Below are 19,881 nucleotides of genomic sequence, written 5' to 3'. Positions count from 1 at the left end.
GAAATTTTGCAGTTTTTGGTTATTATCTTGAATATTATTATAGATACAGATAAACTGTTAATAGTAAAAATGTTAAGCAAAGTAAGATCTACAAATAAGTCAATTTGACCAAATTGTCAATTGACCCCTTAAGGAGTCATTGCCCTTTAAAGACTTTTTTCACAATTTGTTCATCATTTTGACTTACTTTTAAAAAAATTTCTTCTTTGAAACTGCTGTATCAATTTCAGCCAAACTTAGGCTAAATGAGTTTCAGAGTATCTAGTATAAATTTTATATTTTATTTACTTGTATGTCAAGAAACATAGCTCCTATGGCTTAAATAGAACATAGGAGAAAATAATTTTTTTTTTGCTTTTGAAGAAAATAGGACGATTCAAAGAACATTTAAATAAATTGAAAAGCCAAAATAATCATTGATGAGAGACTTAACCAAAAAAATTAAGGTGAGCGATTCAGGCTCTTGAGAGCCTCTTGTTTACTGAACTAGTACACGTTTTGTTTAGAGGCCGGCTAAATCCCTCTTCAGGCGAGTGATTTTAATCTCAATGTGTTGAAGAAACATTTGTGTCCTTTGGCTTTTTCAGTTTTTTGCTTGAGTGTCTGTCTCTATAACATGTTCCCAATTTCCACGGACAATCTTATTTACGACCTAAGAGAGAATTAGATGACATTTACATTGTTACGTTCCTAATTCTTGTTTAGACAAAAAAATATAGGCGAACCAATGATACACACCCATCTGCTTGCAGAAATAACTACGGTTATACTGAATCCATGTTTCTATATGTACGTATCCACTGCATGTAGATAACAGATACTGAACAGAGCCAATTGAAACATTTATGTGCAATAGTAATTGGAAGCGATTCATTAAAAAGGATATTAAACCAGATTTGGACTTTTTGGTTTTAAAAGCTTCCACTTCGTCTTTTTCTTGCCCCCCCCTTTTAACTTAAAGCTGATTTGAACGCTTCTGATCAATCTTGTGGAGCCAAAACGAGCGTCTGGGTGTTATAAATTATCTTCTGGATAGATAAAGATTAGTTATTGATTGGGAATGATTAATATATATAGTTTGTATCGTAAGGTAGCACGTTGTTAGATACAATCGAATTGGACAACTATAAGGGATTTTTTTTGAATTTCGAAAAGCTACAAAAATAGAGATTTATTGACAGATTTGTTATGTTTTTATCTATAACCCTATTTTAAAAGATCTCTAATTAAAGATTTTTGTTTAAATGAAATAATATGAACTATTGCAAAGATGTATTAACGATATCAATTAAAGATAGACAACATAATGTCAATATCTTAAATCGCAATGTTAATTATTTAGTGTGTTTAGACCTTTTGCACTAGCTGTTTATCATATTTGTTACATACTAGAACACACCTGTGATATCGTGGGTCCGTGATTGAATTAAGTATATAACTATGTGCAAGACTTATTTTTGTATTAGTATTGTCATCTGATAAAGTCATGCCGATTATAAGATAGTTATCACAGTTTTCTCTGATTTCAAATCTTTCTGTTTGAACCCGTCTAACTGGAACTTATCAATTATTGGTAATATTAATTATTTGGAAAACAAAAGGTCCTGGGATGGAGTATTTTTTTAATCAACAGCATTGTCCTATATTAGTTATAAATAAAGTTGAATTCTTTGATTGGCTGTTTTACGTCATGCCCGCTAACAAATTGAAAACTGTACCTATACGCCTTATTTTTAGTATTTGTATTGTTATCTTATAAAGTCTTACTGATTAAAATACTACAATAGGTAACAATTTGACAATTTAGTAGTGTCAACCCTGTGATTATGACCCGTGTATATAGCATATCCTGAATACATCGTTTGGTGGTGCGCCTGTCAAATGCGGAACGTACAGATAAGGTAATAGGTAACAGATGAATATACTATTGGTATCGGCATCGGACTCGACCCGGAACTTCTTAATTATTGGCAATATTAATAACGTGGAAAACAAAAGGGCCTGGAGTGGTGTAATTTTTAATCTACACCTTTGTACAATATTAGTTATATATAAAGTTGAATTCTTTGATTCGTCGTTTTTACGTGATGACGGCTGACAAATTGGACCTTGTAATTTTAGTATTATAGATACTAATGAGTTTGTATTGTGTGTTATATCTGTTGTTTACTCACTTCTTCGTAAATATTCCATGCATACATATCCATATTCTAAAGCCACAACCATCCGAAAGATGATGAGAATCAAATGTCGGAATGAAACAAAAGGTCAGTCCGAACACAAATAAAACAAGGTGGTTCAACAAAGTAGGCCACTTTATTACTCTGTAAAAAACTTTAATTTGTGTAACATTGACCACATGACAATCCAAAAGGCATTATACTTGTATTTAGATTTTTGTTCAAACAAATAATGTTTTTTTTTGTCTCTGTGAGAAGAAAGACAACTCTATGTTTTTGTTCAATTTTATTTATTCTTATAACATATGAAATATTCTTTAAGAAAGGTAAAATCTATTCTTTTATGTCGCCTGTGGGCATGTGTTCCTTGGAAAGTGTATATGTCAATGAGAGGGCAACTGCACAAACAATCCAAAGACTTCTGGAACTGTGTTGTGAGCTTATGTGAGCTTATGTGGGCTTTATAAAACGATGTTTATTTAAGAATGGCCAACGTAGACACAAGTATCTTGTCTCAGGGAGGGATAAATATTACTTTGTAAAGAATCACTCTGATGCAAACAAAAAATTCTCTGAAACCGATATTATCAAGATGCTTGATTTCTTGATTGACAACATATTTGTTACGTTCGGAGGACATGTTTTTCAACAGGCTGTCGGCATCACAATGGGAACAAACTGTGGCCCTCTACTTGCCGACTTGTTTCTTTATTATTATGAGGCTGACTTCATGCAGGAACTTCTTCGGAAGAAAGAAAAGAAGTTAGCAATATCCTTTAACTCTACTTTCCGCTATATAGATGACGTTCTTTCACTAAACAATTCAAAATTTGGTGACTATGTGGAACGCATCTATCCCATCGAATTGGAGATAACGGATACTACAGATACAGTTAAGTCGGCTTCATATCTTGACTTACATCTAGAAATTGACAATGAGGGTCGGTTGAAAACAAAACTTTAATTTCTAAGTAGCAACTTTCCAGCAGCACCTGCATACGGGGTATTTATCTCCTAATTGATACGACATTCCCGTGCTTGCATTTCCTATCATGATTTTCTTGATAGAGGGTTACTGCTTACTAGGAAGCTATTAAACCAAGAGTTCCAAATGGTGAAGTTGAAATCATCCCTTCGTAAATTTTACGGACGCCATCACGAGTTGGTTGACCGTTATGGAATAACCGTTTCACAAATGATATCGGATATGTTCCTTACGTCGTAACTACAATCCCCTTCCCTTTCATGAATGTGACCTACCAAATTAGACTATTTCCCGGATTTGTAATCACATAAGCAACACGACGGGTGCCACATGTGGAGCAGGATATGCTTACCCTTCCGGAGCACCTGAGATCACCCTTAGTTTTTGGTGGGGTTCATGTTGTTTATTCTTTAGTTTTCTATGTTGTGTGTTGTGTACTATTGTTTTTCTGTTTTTCTTTTTCATTTTTAGCCTTGGCGTTGTCAGTTTGTTTTAGATTTATGAGTTTGACTGTCCCTTTGGTATCTTTCGTCCCTCTTTTGTGAAAGAACTTGAGGGTTTGACATTTTGTAACAGACATTTTGTAACAGACATGTTATGTTGCTTTCTTGAGCAGCGTATAACCCACTATTATATTAAAACAGAGTGTGATCTTATGTGGGCTTTATAAAACGATGTTTATTTGTATGCTATTTTTGTGACATGTTGTGTGCTGCGTACAGTTTAAGACATGATTCACAATAATAACGACCATGTCCGACCATATGTGACAGGTGCAACATAAATACCAAACTCCAGTCCGTATAGTGATTGTTTCTGACCTAGAAATCATTGGAGATTAGTACTGGTATGCAGATCTAAGCTGGAAGTGCCAGGGAGTTTGCATAAACCCTAGCAAACATATTGAATTGAAAAGTTCAATCAATAAGACTGAGCTTTGTAAATAATTTGGAAAGCGTTCACCGATAATATTTATTTGCCCCTCTCTAATACTAATTCAGCTTTTACGATGTACAATGATTAAATCGAATGAATGCCTATTGAACCTATTGATATTCAACCTTAGAAAGTGTTTATTTAATTCTGTTACAAGTTTGATCGTTTATATCAATATACAATGTTATTTCCATTGTTTTATGCAATGAAGGTCTACATATAATAGTAATGCTGCAGCTGCTTAAATAAGTTTATGTAAATAAATCGCAAAAAAACTTCGGTTTCTTTATAGTACAATCTGAATAAAATTTGGATCTATTATAATTTTTATTCGTATAGTTCTGGACATAATATTCAATTTCATGATGCTTGATGTATAGGGAAAACGGAAGTATATATATATTACATTTTCCCAGCATTAGGTTGGCCTTTTGTGTACCCAAGACAGGGCGAAGGAAGTCAACTTAAGAACGCTGTGATTGGATGTATTAAAGGGTACAAGTTATTTTTTTATTTATCTATTAATAACTGCAGTGTGTATATTTACAATATAAATTTGAGAATCTATTGAAATATTTTTTAGTGAATTATTCGAAAATGTTGCATAATTAGTAAAGGTTGAATCAAGTGCATTTGGTTACTATGCAATTATTCTAAAAATAGTAAAATCACGTGAAGGCCGCGTGGAGTCTGCATGCACAAAGCGTGATAGATATTGTTCGGAACCAAATTGCGTTCTGAAATTCTCTTGACTTTTTATTACTTTAACATATTCCCAATCATTTATTTATTTAGTATACAAGTTTGATCGTTTATATCAATATACAATGTTATTTCTATTGTTTTATGCAATGAAGGTCTACATATAATAGTAATGCTGCAGTTGTTTTTATAAGTTTATGTAAATAAATTGAAAAAAAAACTTCGGTTTCTTTATAGTACAATCTGAATAAAATTTGGATCTATCATAATTTTCATTCGTATAGTTCTGGACAAAATATTCAATTTCATGATGTTTGATGTATAGGGAAAACGGTAGTATTACATTTTCCCAGCATTAGGTTGGCCTTTTGTGTACCCAAGACAAGGCGTAGGAAGTCAACTTAAGAACGCTGTGATTGGATGTATTAAAGGGTACAAGTAATTTTTTTTATTTATCTATTAATAACTGCAGTGTGTATATTTACAATATAAATTTTAGAACCTATTGAAATATTTTCTAGAGAATTATTCGAAAATGTTGCATAATTAGTAAAGGTTGAATCAAGTGCATTTGGTTACTATGCAATTATTCTAAAAATAGTATAATCACGTGAAGGCCGCGTGGAGTCTGCATGCACAAAGCGTGATAGATATTGTTCGGAACCAAATTGCGTTCTGAAATTCTCTTGACTTTTTATTACTTTAGCGTATTCTCAATCATTTATTTATTTAGTATATTGATATATAATTGATATATAATAAAGCCTGACGAAAGTTCATTCTGTTGTTTCGGGATTGTTCTTAAATACTCGGATACATCGGGATTTTTCAATCTCTAAATTCTGAAAATCAAGTGAAGGCTGCTTGGAGTTTGCATGCAGCAAAAAAAGTGAAACCTTTGGGGGAACAACGTAAAAGTAGCATGTTCTGACAGAATATTAGACTTAAGTGAAATGTTTTTGACATCTCTTTTGAAAAAGGTCAAAATGGCTGCCGTTGATATGGACACAGCAAAATTTGAAAAGTGAACCATTTACGGCCTTCAACAAGGAGAAAATCAAATGCATTATATTTAGTTAGAATTTGTTGAAAAAATATGTGAAAAGTGAAGCATTTACGGGCTTCAACAATGAGCGAAACCAAATGCATTATATTTAGAAGTTGCTTTAAAAAATATGTAAAATGAAGCATTTTCGACCTTCACCAATGAGCTAATAGCAACTGTTGCCTAAAGAGTGTTTCAATGGAAGTCGCGAATTTCTGTATTCTTCCCATTATGATGTCATTGGTCTGAATTCTTTATTTTTGTTTAATTATTTTGTTAAAATGTCTTTATACTTTACCACCCTATTAGCCTTTATTTTTTATATTGGGGTATAAAAGCGTATAGTATGCATTTACAGTTTAAGATGCCATAAATAAATTAATATAATTTCTGACACTATAAATTCTGTTAATAAGATATTTATTTAGGCGCTCCATATAAATAACATGATAAGAATCAATCAAGTTCATATGGACAGGTTACTCGGACATTTTTCTATAAATAGAGAATCAGGTGAAAGCTGCATGGGTTCTTATTATAGGACATTAATCACGACCAGGTCAAAAATGTTGCATAATTAGTAAAGGTTGAATCAAGTGCATTTGGTTACTATGCAATTATTCTAAAAATAGTAAAATCACGTGAAGGCCGCGTGGAGTCTGCATGCACAAAGCGTGATAGATATTGTTCGGAACCAAATTGCGTTCTGAAATTCTCTTGACTTTTTATTACTTTAACATATTCCCAATCATTTATTTATTTAGTATATTGATATATAATAAAGCCTGACGAAAGTTCATTCTGTTGTTTCGGGATTGTTCTTAAATACTCGGATACATCGGGATTTTTCAATCTCTAAATTCTGAAAATCAAGTGAAGGCTGCTTGGAGTTTGCATGCAGCAAAAAAAGTGAAACCTTTGGGGGAACAACGTAAAAGTAGCATGTTCTGACAGAATATTAGACTTAAGTGAAATGTTTTTGACATCTCTTTTGAAAAAGGTCAAAATGGCTGCCGTTGATATGGACACAGCAAAATTTGAAAAGTGAACCATTTACGGCCTTCAACAAGGAGAAAATCAAATGCATTATATTTAGTTAGAATTTGTTGAAAAAATATGTGAAAAGTGAAGCATTTACGGGCTTCAACAATGAGCGAAACCAAATGCATTATATTTAGAAGTTGCTTTAAAAAATATGTAAAATGAAGCATTTTCGACCTTCACCAATGAGCTAATAGCAACTGTTGCCTAAAGAGTGTTTCAATGGAAGTCGCGAATTTCTGTATTCTTCCCATTATGATGTCATTGGTCTGAATTCTTTATTTTTGTTTAATTATTTTGTTAAAATGTCTTTATACTTTACCACCCTATTAGCCTTTATTTTTTATATTGGGGTATAAAAGCGTATAGTATGCATTTACAGTTTAAGATGCCATAAATAAATTAATATAATTTCTGACACTATAAATTCTGTTAATAAGATATTTATTTAGGCGCTCCATATAAATAACATGATAAGAATCAATCAAGTTCATATGGACAGGTTACTCGGACATTTTTCTATAAATAGAGAATCAGGTGAAAGCTGCATGGGTTCTTATTATAGGACATTAATCACGACCAGGTCAAAAATGTTGCATAATTAGTAAAGGTTGAATCAAGTGCATTTGGTTACTATGCAATTATTCTAAAAATAGTAAAATCACGTGAAGGCCGCGTGGAGTCTGCATGCACAAAGCGTGATAGATATTGTTCGGAACCAAATTGCGTTCTGAAATTCTCTTGACTTTTTATTACTTTAACATATTCCCAATCATTTATTTATTTAGTATATTGATATATAATTTAGAATTCTCGTAACTAGCAATTTGAATCGAATTCCAGGAAATTCTGGTATCTATTAAATTTAATGTTATTCAATCATGTATTTCAGTAAAGCCATGATTAAGTAAACAAAACATATTTGTTCTTTGCATTCAAGTATTTCATTACGAAATCAATTACACTTAAATGCTTAAGATAATTATACCATGATGTTTAGTTATTTGAGTTTGAAAAGTACAATATTTACTCCCCAAAGGAATGACGATTTTAACAATTATATGATTGTGCTAAAACTAAAACAGTAATCTTTGAATCTAATCGGTAATGTTGACAATTGATAGTTATGGTTACACTTATTATATCATTCTTTGTTTGATGTCGTCAAACTATTTATGTATTTGGGTTTTCAATACTTTAAGTATCGATTACACATGGGAAATTTTCATAACCATGTGAATTGTTCGTATACAAATAAGTTACATTTTGTTTGCTACTATTGATCATTAGTAAAAGTAGCTGATTTTCAAATACCATAATTTCAATCATTCTCGTATCCCTCTATGCAATTACCTTAATCATGTTTATGTTAGTTTGTGTTACATTGAATTGTCTCTTTTATATCGGTTTAAGAGATTTGAACACCAGTACACTTATGTTGCCTTTTCAGCAATAATGCAGTTTGGTTTTTCTTGACTGCATTATTGATACCTATCCAGACATATCTTACACAGTTAACAGAGGAAGTTTTTAAAATTATAAAAAAAAACGGCACAAAAAGGACTGTATGAGGGGAAAAGTTGATTAAAAATAAAGAGAATAGTAAGATTCAAACTGTTTTAATCTATTAGATCACCCATTGGACATGCGTACTAATCAACATCATATTATCAACGCCATTCCAACTATGTATTGTAAGTCATTCCAACGTTGAAAAATAACGTTGAACAACTTTTAAGTGTCTGCTAGGTAGTTCTGTGGGTTTGTTTTCGTTATAAGAGGTAATCTATACATGAAGTTTAGTTGTGTACTAACTTGTAGTTTTATAAATTGTTTTACTTCTGGTTCCATCACAATAATTATGTCCAATATAGCATCAATATAATGCAGATTGAAGGAAAAAAGTTACTTAAACATATTATAACGCAACAATATCTTTTTTGTGTTGACTTTGCAACTGAACTTTCATTCCGATGACGCAGTAGCATATAAGTCCAATAATTAATACTACAGCTAAAAATAATACTTTTGTTTCAACACACAGGAAGTAACTGTATCCAAACGCATTTGCACATCTGGTTGCGAAAAACATCCGGAAGGAGACAAAAGCAGCTTCCTGTTTATGCAGGAAAATTATTTCGCATTAATTTAAGGCTAAAAATGAAAATTAAAATACTTAATTTGTCAATGCGTGTGCATTCAAAAGTATTGATCAAAGCAAACAAGGGTTTAACAACTCCTTCAAATGATGACATTTAAAACATGTAAAATATGTATTTAAGAATATGGTACAAACTATGTTCTCCGCTGGGTGGTTCTATTAATCTCTATTTATTATCGATATCAGTACTATTCAATTTGTAAAATAAATAGAATGACCACGTTATGCTATTAGATATATATACATATAGAGAAAAAAAAGTAAAATAATAAAAATACCGTACTCCAAGAAAAATTCAAATCGGAAAATTATCAAATGACAAAATCAAAAGCTCAAACACATCAAACGAATAGAAAACAACTGTCATGTTCCTGACTTGGTACAGGCATTTCCTCATGTAAAGAATGGGAATTAAATCTGGTTGATAGTTATCTAAACCGTTCACTCGTATGACATTCGCATATAACTCCATTTTAATCAATGACAACAATGTGTAAACAAAAAACAAACCAGGCATAAATGTAAAATGTAAAAAATGGAGATACAGCAGTCAACATTGTGTTAGTATCACTATTTGTTTTTCTTTTCCTTGCTGTGTTACCATAAACCATATCACGCTGAACAGTGCGCTTCAAATGACCCTATGTTAAGACATATTGATAATATTTGTATAAACATTTACACCCTTTTGTATTTTGAATTTTCTAACTTAAGGGTCCCACAAAGTGACTTTTTCATATCTCCTTTCATTTGAACTTTAAGAAAACAGATAGTAAAAATGATACTTCATGCCATATATACCTATAGTTATGTAGAAGTATAGGAAATTGATGCGCATACAACAGGTCCATTTATTTAATGAATTAGAAGCATGATTTATCCTCGTCATGAAATGATATTGCATAGTAGTGCAGTAGGTTCAATAGCATTAAATATATATAAACCACTCTCTCTAATTTGTTTGTCGTTATGTTAAATAAAACCTAATGGATAACCTTTACACTTAATCAATTTTCTTTTTCAATCTTTAAGCTAAGGATAATGATTAGATTTAGATTTTTATCAAAGTGGATTTAATATGTTTCCTGAAAATGTTGATAATACTGTTTACATAAGAGATTGATTGAAAGGGTTAGATAACTCTGCAAGTTCAGTCACCTGACTTATACTGTTAGTAGTAAGAAGCCCCCGATGAGATAGTAATGCTTCTACACAATCTAGATTATTTAAGAAAGTACATAGCCCTTCTACCATTCTGATAAAGTGAGACGATAGATATCAAATGGATACGCAAACAAACTCGTAAGGTAAACACAAACTTACAGTGATCATGTGGCAAAAAAACTCCGACAAAACGGCAATACAGTACACAAAATACAACATTAAAATCTTAACACTGAGCAACACAAACCCTACCAAAAACTGGAATGAATTCATGTGTTCATGAAAGATAAAGTGACCATGTTCCACTAGTGGTACAAACTCAATAGCGAACAAAAATTGAGCGAACTGGATGAATCCACAGAGTAACTGATTTTCATTATACATGCATATTCAAACTCAATGGATGAATCAAATGACTATTGGTATCAAAGTGGAACGTAACACTCCAGGGAGTCAACTCTGTTAAAATCAGTCGAACGTTTTAATCGCGTTTTAAAAGGAAATATTAAGCCTCACATGATCAAAACTAGTGTCCGATATAAAAATGTGTACTTGAAATGTGGTAAAATCATTACGAAAATGACATCCGTTGAAAACCCTTAGCAAAAAAAAGAAATATTCAAGTGTCAAACAGAAAGAATGAATATAAGAGCTGACTTTACAATCATCAATAATTCAATATGTTGAAACCATTATGGTGACCTTTACAATTGTATCCCGTTCGTTTTATAGCTTACTTTACGGTGTGATATTTGCTCATTAAGCTTATCTGCAGTTATTTCATTATATTTACATCTGTGATCTAATAATTGACAATTTGATATTATAATTACTCTCAAGTGATACAAATTTATATGTTCTTTAATACAGCCACGAACGAGTTTTATGATTGACTTTATTACTTAAGTAAAAATTGCAGACGACAATAATTAACCGATATTTAAAATTTCTCTCATCGACTGTAGGAAGAGAAAAACAAAGAAACAAACAAAAACGTGGGTAATTGCATATAATCCCGCTAGAAGAAGCGAGACCATTGGTTTGAACAGGATAAGCGTCATTTGCTTTGCATGCTTTTATTGCAATTCGTTTTGAATGATTCTCAAAACAAATCAAAATATACACTCATGTTAATTAAGGCAACAGTAGTAAAATTCTGTTCAAAATTTATTAATCGACTTAGAAACATAACCATCCGGCTTACAAACATTAACTGAGGGAAAAACATCAAATATAAGAAGAGAACAACGACATGACAGTAACACAACATCAATGCAGCACACACAGAAACGAACTATAATATAATATAACAACCGTTGGAAATTCTTAAACGAACCCTTTGATACAATTAAGAATGTTTGACGTCACAGATCATTTAGATGATGAATACCTGTTGTCATTGCATTGTTCAGGAAGCTGAGAGAACCATCAAACTTCAAATGCAAAGCAATGATACATAACTCAGAACACATATGAGGTAAATAAATAATCCAAATTAGGGTATACAATATGTTCATTTGAAATATACCTGTGAAACCAGGAAGTATCAAACCCTTAAGAATCCAATGGTACACGAATATCAAGATATACAAAAATATTAAATTCTGAAAAATTGCTATTCAACGTTATCCTCGGGAGAATAACCTTGTTCATGTACTTTCATTTTACAAACTTTTGCCGACTGAAATTTTAAGAGGCATCAATATCAAGGATATCAAAACTGTACAATAACAAATGTTATATCAATAAAATGTGAGGCTTTTACTTTGACATATGGCTATAACTTTGACATTTAAGATACTCTTACAGTACAAAACACTACCCTGTGGGTTTATTAGATGAACGTTAACGTTGGCATACAACTTTCAAGCAGTCAAGATAACGGTAGAATCACAATTAAATCATTAATATGATGCATTTCCTTCTGTTGTGCTTGAACCAAAATTTACAAAAAACGAAAATTTCAAATTTTAGAAAAAGAACAATATTGCAATCCAAGTTTATGAGATCTATTCAATAATAATGCTTTGGCTCCAAATTACAAGCAATAACATTAGTAGCAAAAACAACTGTTAGAGACAATTACGGTTTGGCTTATTGAATTTCCTGTAGAACATTGGGGAAACATCCTACTATAACTCTGTAAGAAAAACTATTAAGATCTTATAATGTAACCAGACATACAGAACGCTATACTCAGACCCGCAAATGATTTCAACCAATCGAATCCAAAGTAATCATTTACCTCAATTTCATTAGTCTGACTTCGTATTCATTGACTTGTCGTCTGCAAGTATTGCTGATTACATTCGAAACACTTTATATTTTAATGGTGCCAAGAAATTTGATAAATAGAAAAGTTTTAGGGAATCAAGTGGAAGGCAAATGGTATCTACACGGGACTGAACAATTAGTTTCAATATGGAGAGGTGTAATAGTCGCAGGCAATAAACATCACATAATTTTCATAATTACACCAGAGACATATATGATTAGAGCAATGCCGTGTCAGATATAAAACTACGCGAAAATAGCTATTAAGAGTGTAAATGGGAGAAGATAGGACATTAATTTCAATCCAATAGGGATTTTATTTCGGATTTTATTTCATACAGCACAGGTCTGCCGAATGTATAAAGCAATGTATTTCAAATAAGAAAAAAAACTGTCTTTCACATATCTCAATTAAATACGCTCAATTAACAACAACGCCGTAGTCTTTTGCCGTGTTCCGTTTCTTGATACATATGACTCTGGCTCTGTACTTTTACATCCCGTCATTGAGATATTGTGCTATTGTAAATATCTGTATGCCTGCGTTTCATTTTTGCTGATTTGCTCTGTCTTTATGCCTTTATTTCTCTGTTACGTATTTGTTTGTTTTTGTGGTGATTATAATTATAACACACTGACGACTGATGTAATCCTTTGTTTTACCCTTTTACCTATTATGTTGGGGTTGTTTTCACACATCGTTATTAATATAATGGAATTTGATGCAACTGTCATACAATTGAGAGGTTTATTCCAAAACTTTCTTCACAAGAAAATGCCTGTAACAAGTCAGGAAATTGACAGTTGTTCTCCATTTGTTTGATGATTTTGAGCTTTTGATTTTTCCATTTGAGTACGGACTTTCCGTTTTGGATTTTCCTTGAAGTACAATATTTTTATGTTTTTACTTTTTGATACATAAAAGAAATCGAATACAAAAAAGACGAATGTAGTCCCCAGGTCCCAAAAGAAGTTCTGCTGTTTATGGTTATTGTGTCATTGACGAGTAACTCATAATCAAAGATCCATATTTTCGTATTAATAAAATAAATAAACCAATTTCGAAATGTTCAGGACTTAATTAAATCTGTATTTGGGTAAGATGATGCAAGCATACGATTTTTATTGCGTTTTACACTTTGATAAGCAAATAATCTTTAACTAACTTATTAAAATATTGTGTAAAATCGTTAATTATGAGCTATGAAAGTCAAGTGGCTCGAGCAATTTTCTGAGGAAGTTTTAACAAATTTCAAAGAAATATGTTTTACAGTGGGTTAGCTTTTATTAGTTTTCACTATCATAAAGAGTAACAACTTTTGGTTATATTTATAACTCAGAATCTTCATTAAAGTTGGAGCACGAATGCAGTTAATTATTATATTGATGTTCCATTTGTATGCAAGAGTGACATTCCTTTGTACTATGTGCCGATTCGAAAACAAAGTTATGTGAGTATTGTCTCCCTTTAATAGGTTCATTATTTTATAATTAAGAATAGGTTTCTAATATATTTTTTAATGTTTACAAAATGTATCAATTCAATGTATTTTAGTTTTTGTTATTGGTGTATCAAAAACATTGATAAACGAATATAACTTCATAAATTGTAAATGTTTAAAATGATTACATACCAATATTAAGAACCGTTCATCATTTTTGAAAAAATACTATAAATGAAGTTCGAATAATTTATCTCACTTTCATGATAGAATGATTGTGAAATTAACCAGAGTTGTTTAATATAAATCACAGATAGAGACGAGTAATCAATTTTTGATTGTGGCTTACTTAACGTTTAACAATTTTCAACTATAAACGAATGTTACTTTATACAAATATAAGAACTTTATTAACTAAATCTACAAATTTTATTAGATATTATAAATTTTTATTACAATAGCTATAGATTAATATGCTTCAGGTTTTTGTCATGGCCATGGTAATTAACGTTATACGTGAAAGTTATCATATTCCGCAGAATATTTCATTGCGTGTTTGGTATCTTGTGATATTGTCTGGGTTATTACTGGAACAATTTAACATTCTTACACAATTATTGGACGCAGATGTAGCTTACTCTTTAGAAGTTGTTGAACGGTACTTTACCTAACCAGTTTGCAATGTTAATGTTAAAGAGGTGGGATCTCATTAGCCGATGTTAACGTTCTAGATAACTATATGTATGTATATGATACTTTCATTTATATAGGCAATTAGTCTAAATATAAAGTACGGATTTCTTCTCAAATTATTTGCATAGATGAAAATTGGAACAATTAACACGGGACACTTTTCCTTAGAGATACATTGTCGTATATATAACCAGAACGTGCGGAATTACATGGGATTCAATAAATGCGTTGCCTTTCTGCTTTTATTATTAAATATATTTAGCAATATGATTTGATTTTATTATTATTTGGCCGTTTTGTGATTTTATTTAATTATTATTTGACCGTTTTGGATTTCTAATATGCGGGTTTAGATATGGAGTTTACATTTCTTTTTTATTTAAATTACAATAAAATTGAGAATAAATATATATGGGCAATGTGCCAAAGAGACAATAACTCAACCAAAGAGCAGAACAGAGCCGAAGGCCACCAACGGATGGATCTTCAATACAGCGAGAAAATAAAGCACACAGAGCCGTATTTCAACTGGCCTTTAAACAAAAACGTGTACTAGTTCAGAGATAATGGACGTCATACTAAACTCCAGTCATTTCCTATAATTTAATTTTAAAATCCATTTTAAACCGGAGTAGATCATAAAAAAAACCATTGATGACATCACGGTCACATGACAAAAGTATGTTTATGAGGTGATAAACATAATAACGTCATCCAATCAGAAGACGCGTTACATCCAAAATTAAATTATAAATGAAGGAAAGGAAATAAAATTAAAATCATACAAGACCAAAAAGTCCATAAGGCTTCTTCGTGTTCAAATTCTTAATACCATTTCCAAAAATGGCAAGAGTCAAGATCGATAATTTTCGAAAAAGTCGATCACAAATCTTTTGACAAACTTTTATCAGTAGCATGTAATTGAACTGATTTATTCTATAAACTATAATTTTTTTCGCCGTAGTTCTTCCACGATTAACACACGTCTTTAGTTGCTGGATATCAAAAATGTAATCGTTATCGCAAATTTTTTAACTGTTTATTTTATGTTTCCATGTTCTTTTGATGTAAGCATTTTACAATCCTCCATTAATAATTTGAATTATTTACATATTTACAGGTAAAGACATTAAAATGATAGTGCAGTGATACGGAATCATTGACTAAATGAACTTTCATCGGCATTTACAATTAAATTCCAATAAAAAGGAAGAAAAAATTATTACCTCATTCTTGTTTTTCAATACTTGACTAAATACTAGTTTAATTTAAAGCTATTCAAAAATAATTAATGTACTGTTTAAGGAGCTTTTTTCAAGGTGCATGTTATCAAAAATAGTCATTTTATCGCAAGAATCAAAATGGCAAAAAACGTAGTGCATGACTTGAGATAAACTAAACGATCGAATATCAAAATAAAATCTGAGAAAATGCTGAATAATAGTTCTTATGACATGTACTTTCAGAAAATAATATTAGTGATGAGTAAACAAAACAGGGGTCCACTTAACTGTTAAATATCAACTCATTAAAGGTACCAGGACTAAATTTAGTTTATACGCTAGACGCGCGTTTCGTCTACAAAAGACTCATCTGTGACGCTCGAATCCAAAAAAGTTAAAAAGGCCAAATAAAGTACGAAGTTTAAGAACATTGAGGACCAAAATTCCTAAAAGTTTTGCCGAATACAGCTAAAGTAATCTATGCGTTTAACATCATTGGAAGACTCATGCATATATTAGTAACTTAAATAAGAATAGAAAGAAAGGTATAAATCATAGGCGCTTAATTAATTATCATACTATAATTAGGACATCTAGTTGAAAACTTACTTATTAAATATTATAAAACAAGTCATGCATCTTTTACCGAGGGCGTTGCTATAATTCTCTAACTGGAGAATTTAATTTTCAAAAGCAGCAACTCTCGATTATTAACTTCTAAAATATGATTAAGATTCATAAAAATCACAGAGCAAAGAAAACAGCCTTAAAAAAATATCAATTTGATAATTGAATATAATGCAAAACATAAAAATGTGATCTAATAAAATCAATATAACACTGACCGCTAAAAATCGGTTAATCATTTTCATTTCACACCCATTAATGACATTGCTATATTATCATATGTAATGAATCATTAACTCCTTGATTAATGTATATAGGTTTTTCTCACTTTCGATTTTACATTTTATTATGATCCTTTAATGCTACATTTTATTGTTATTCTTGAAAGTTCAACGCCAAGCAATTGATAGAAAATCGGTTATTGTCTCTGCATGGTTATTTATTCATAATTGAAATGTCTAGATTCGGGGTGGCGAAATGTTTGATCTATGACATAGATATACATATACTTGTCTTTTATTGAGGACTCTGTCTTTTTAATTTTGTTATTGTTTATTCAATATGATATTTAAAATCTGAATATAAGTAGCTTGCAGCTGGCGCTATTTTAAAACAATTCTTTAATAATTATCCAGCTGTGAGAGTTTATGTAAATAAAACGTTCTTTTAATATTTAGAGACCATTTAAATTTAAAATGTATAATGAGAAACGATGGAAAACAGATAAATATGTAATAAGTTAAAAGCCTGTTTCCGCATGAGCCACTCCATTAATTATTCAACTGTTACTGTAACAGTGGTTATATATTTTTGTTCTTAATTGTGTAAAATCTAACTTAAATATTATTTACACTAATGGCTTAATTATTGGTCTCAATGTGGGATAACATTCTAAGAATAAACAATGTTTGAACTGTAAGATTGTTTAAGTTGTTGTAGCTGTATGTACAGAATATCGATCGACATCAGTTTCACTGAAATTCCTATTTCTTGTTTTCTTCAAAATTTCAGTACCCATTTTATTCTTATATATCATTTATTCTGAAATCTAAGAAAGAACCTTTTTCAAAGCAGGATACGGCATAACACTGAAAATGTGAGAACATGGTAACAAGGATGTAGCCTTGTATTTATGTTAAAATCTCTTGCATGATTATATAAATTTATTATCATTTGAGATTGAAAACTGTAAACAAAGGGTATTATTGTGTACCATTTAAAATTTACCAAAATAACATCTTCGGAAGCAAAGAGTTACGATCCAATTCCCTCCTCTCATAATCCTTAGAACGAGGAGAAAGGACGTGACTGGATCAAAACCCACGACTATCGATTGCGTTGACCAATCATGGAATCATAAAATTATAAACATTTGTAAGTGTACGTAACTATTGAAGTATCGTCTGAACTTCTTAATGCGTGGCGTAACACACATATAAAATTAAAAAGTTAAATATATAAATAAATGTATATGCAATGTCAGAAAATTTTCAATTAATTTGTATTAGCTTAAGAATCGAAAAGACATGCATGCAAGGCTAGACGAGCGTGTTGTACTTTGGATTGTCTGCTTCCTAGTGAGAACACATGCAGTTCATGTTTTCTGACAATCCAAGTTTATTATTTTATTACAATTCCCAATGCACTAGTTGTGTAAGTCATGTAAGTGTAAATTCTTTAACCAAAAACACTTTTCTAAGATACCTAACACACAGATATTTTACTTTACGATCTCGTATACTACTTTTTTTATAAAGGTTAAATTAAGTATCTTTAAGGAGTAAGCCTTTGCTCAAAAGGTTGAATAAGTTGTCAATTTTAGTTGGAATAGGCCAGTTTTTACATGCTAATGACTCCAGACATTGAAATTTCCGCTTGTACTATCACTGTTTTCGTTACCTTATCAATGATAATCATATAAAAGTACCATGATTGTGAATAAAAGTTATTGGAACCATGAAGGTACAATAAATGAAACAAAATGTAAAATTTGCGAGACATAAAATATCGGGAAATTAGACTATACGCGAAAATTAACCTTTGTATTGATAATGTATTGGTTGTATAGCTAATTTTTAAATGACATTGTTCCAGGAATTTTTTTAATTCGTTACTTTTTTTCATTCTTGGCCTTCATTACCACCTTTCAAATCAAGAATTGGGTATGTTATCTTACCAAACTTTAATGTTTGTTGGTCAAATCTAACGGAATTGTAAATACAGACACATCAAATCCAATTCGCCATTTCGGAATCTAAAAGACTAAGGGTATTCTCATTGATTGTACAACAAAATGACAATAACGTTACGTCATTTGATAAATGTCAATGGTTTAGAACGCTTTAGAACAAACCAAAACCTTTAAGTGTAGGCTTTTGAAAATGTTACCCAGAACGCACTAAATTCGTACACAGCGAATCAAACCTTTGTAAAGTCGCTGAACATGAACCCTTGTTCTAGGCCGATGAATACAACTATCACCAGCAAGAGCAGACATTTTGTGTCTTTAATTAGTTATCAAAGGTACCAGGATTATAATTTAGTACGCCAGACGCCCGTTTTGTCTACATAAGACTCATCAGTGACGCTCAGATCAAAATAGTTGTAAATCCAAACAAGTACAAAGTTGAAATGCATTGAGGGTCCAAAATTCCAAAAAGTTGTGCCAAATACGGATAAGGTAATCTATTCCTGGGATACGAAAATCCTTATTTTTTTTAAACATCTTTATTGTTGCTAGGAATTTAATGACATCTATACATTTATACACTTCAACTTGGAGTTTTTATGTAGGTCGAATAAAGATATGAGGATTACGAACCCGATCATGCCACATCCGAGGTATATACTTAATAACATAATTTTCGTTTTTGAACTGATGGTTCTCATTGTATTCTGGATAAAGTAAATTCCATGATTAAGTTCATCTGCAACTGTGGGACAGTATCCAGCTCCGCACGTGGAGTTTGTTGAGAAGTTATGATATTAGGGAACGTGAAGGGTTTCGTTTTTGCCTAAAACAAGCGTTATTATTAAGTTTCCCCAAACATTTCTTAAAATGTCCTGTACCAAGTCAGACAAATGACAGTTTTTATCTTATAGTTTCTGTGTTGCATTGTCGTTTGTTTTTTGTTGCACATCAGTGTTTCTGTTATTTCGTTGTTTTCCTCTTATATTTGATGTGTTTCCCCCGATATAAGTTTGTTACCCGGATTTTTTTTCTCTCAATCGATTCATGACTTTCGAACATCGGTATTCTAATGTTGCCTTTTCATATTGTAACGGCCCCGTGAGACAATATGTGCTTATTACCTTCTATTTAAACATATATAATATCTGATGTGGTTTATGTTAACAGATCTTCCATTCTAACGTTTTTGTTGTGGTGCGTTGCGATGTAGTGCCGTT

This window comes from Mytilus trossulus, chromosome 8 (genome assembly GCF_036588685.1).
Source record: "Mytilus trossulus isolate FHL-02 chromosome 8, PNRI_Mtr1.1.1.hap1, whole genome shotgun sequence".
NCBI classification, from domain to species: domain Eukaryota; kingdom Metazoa; phylum Mollusca; class Bivalvia; order Mytilida; family Mytilidae; genus Mytilus; species Mytilus trossulus.
Note: the sequence above shows the minus strand (reverse complement) of the source record.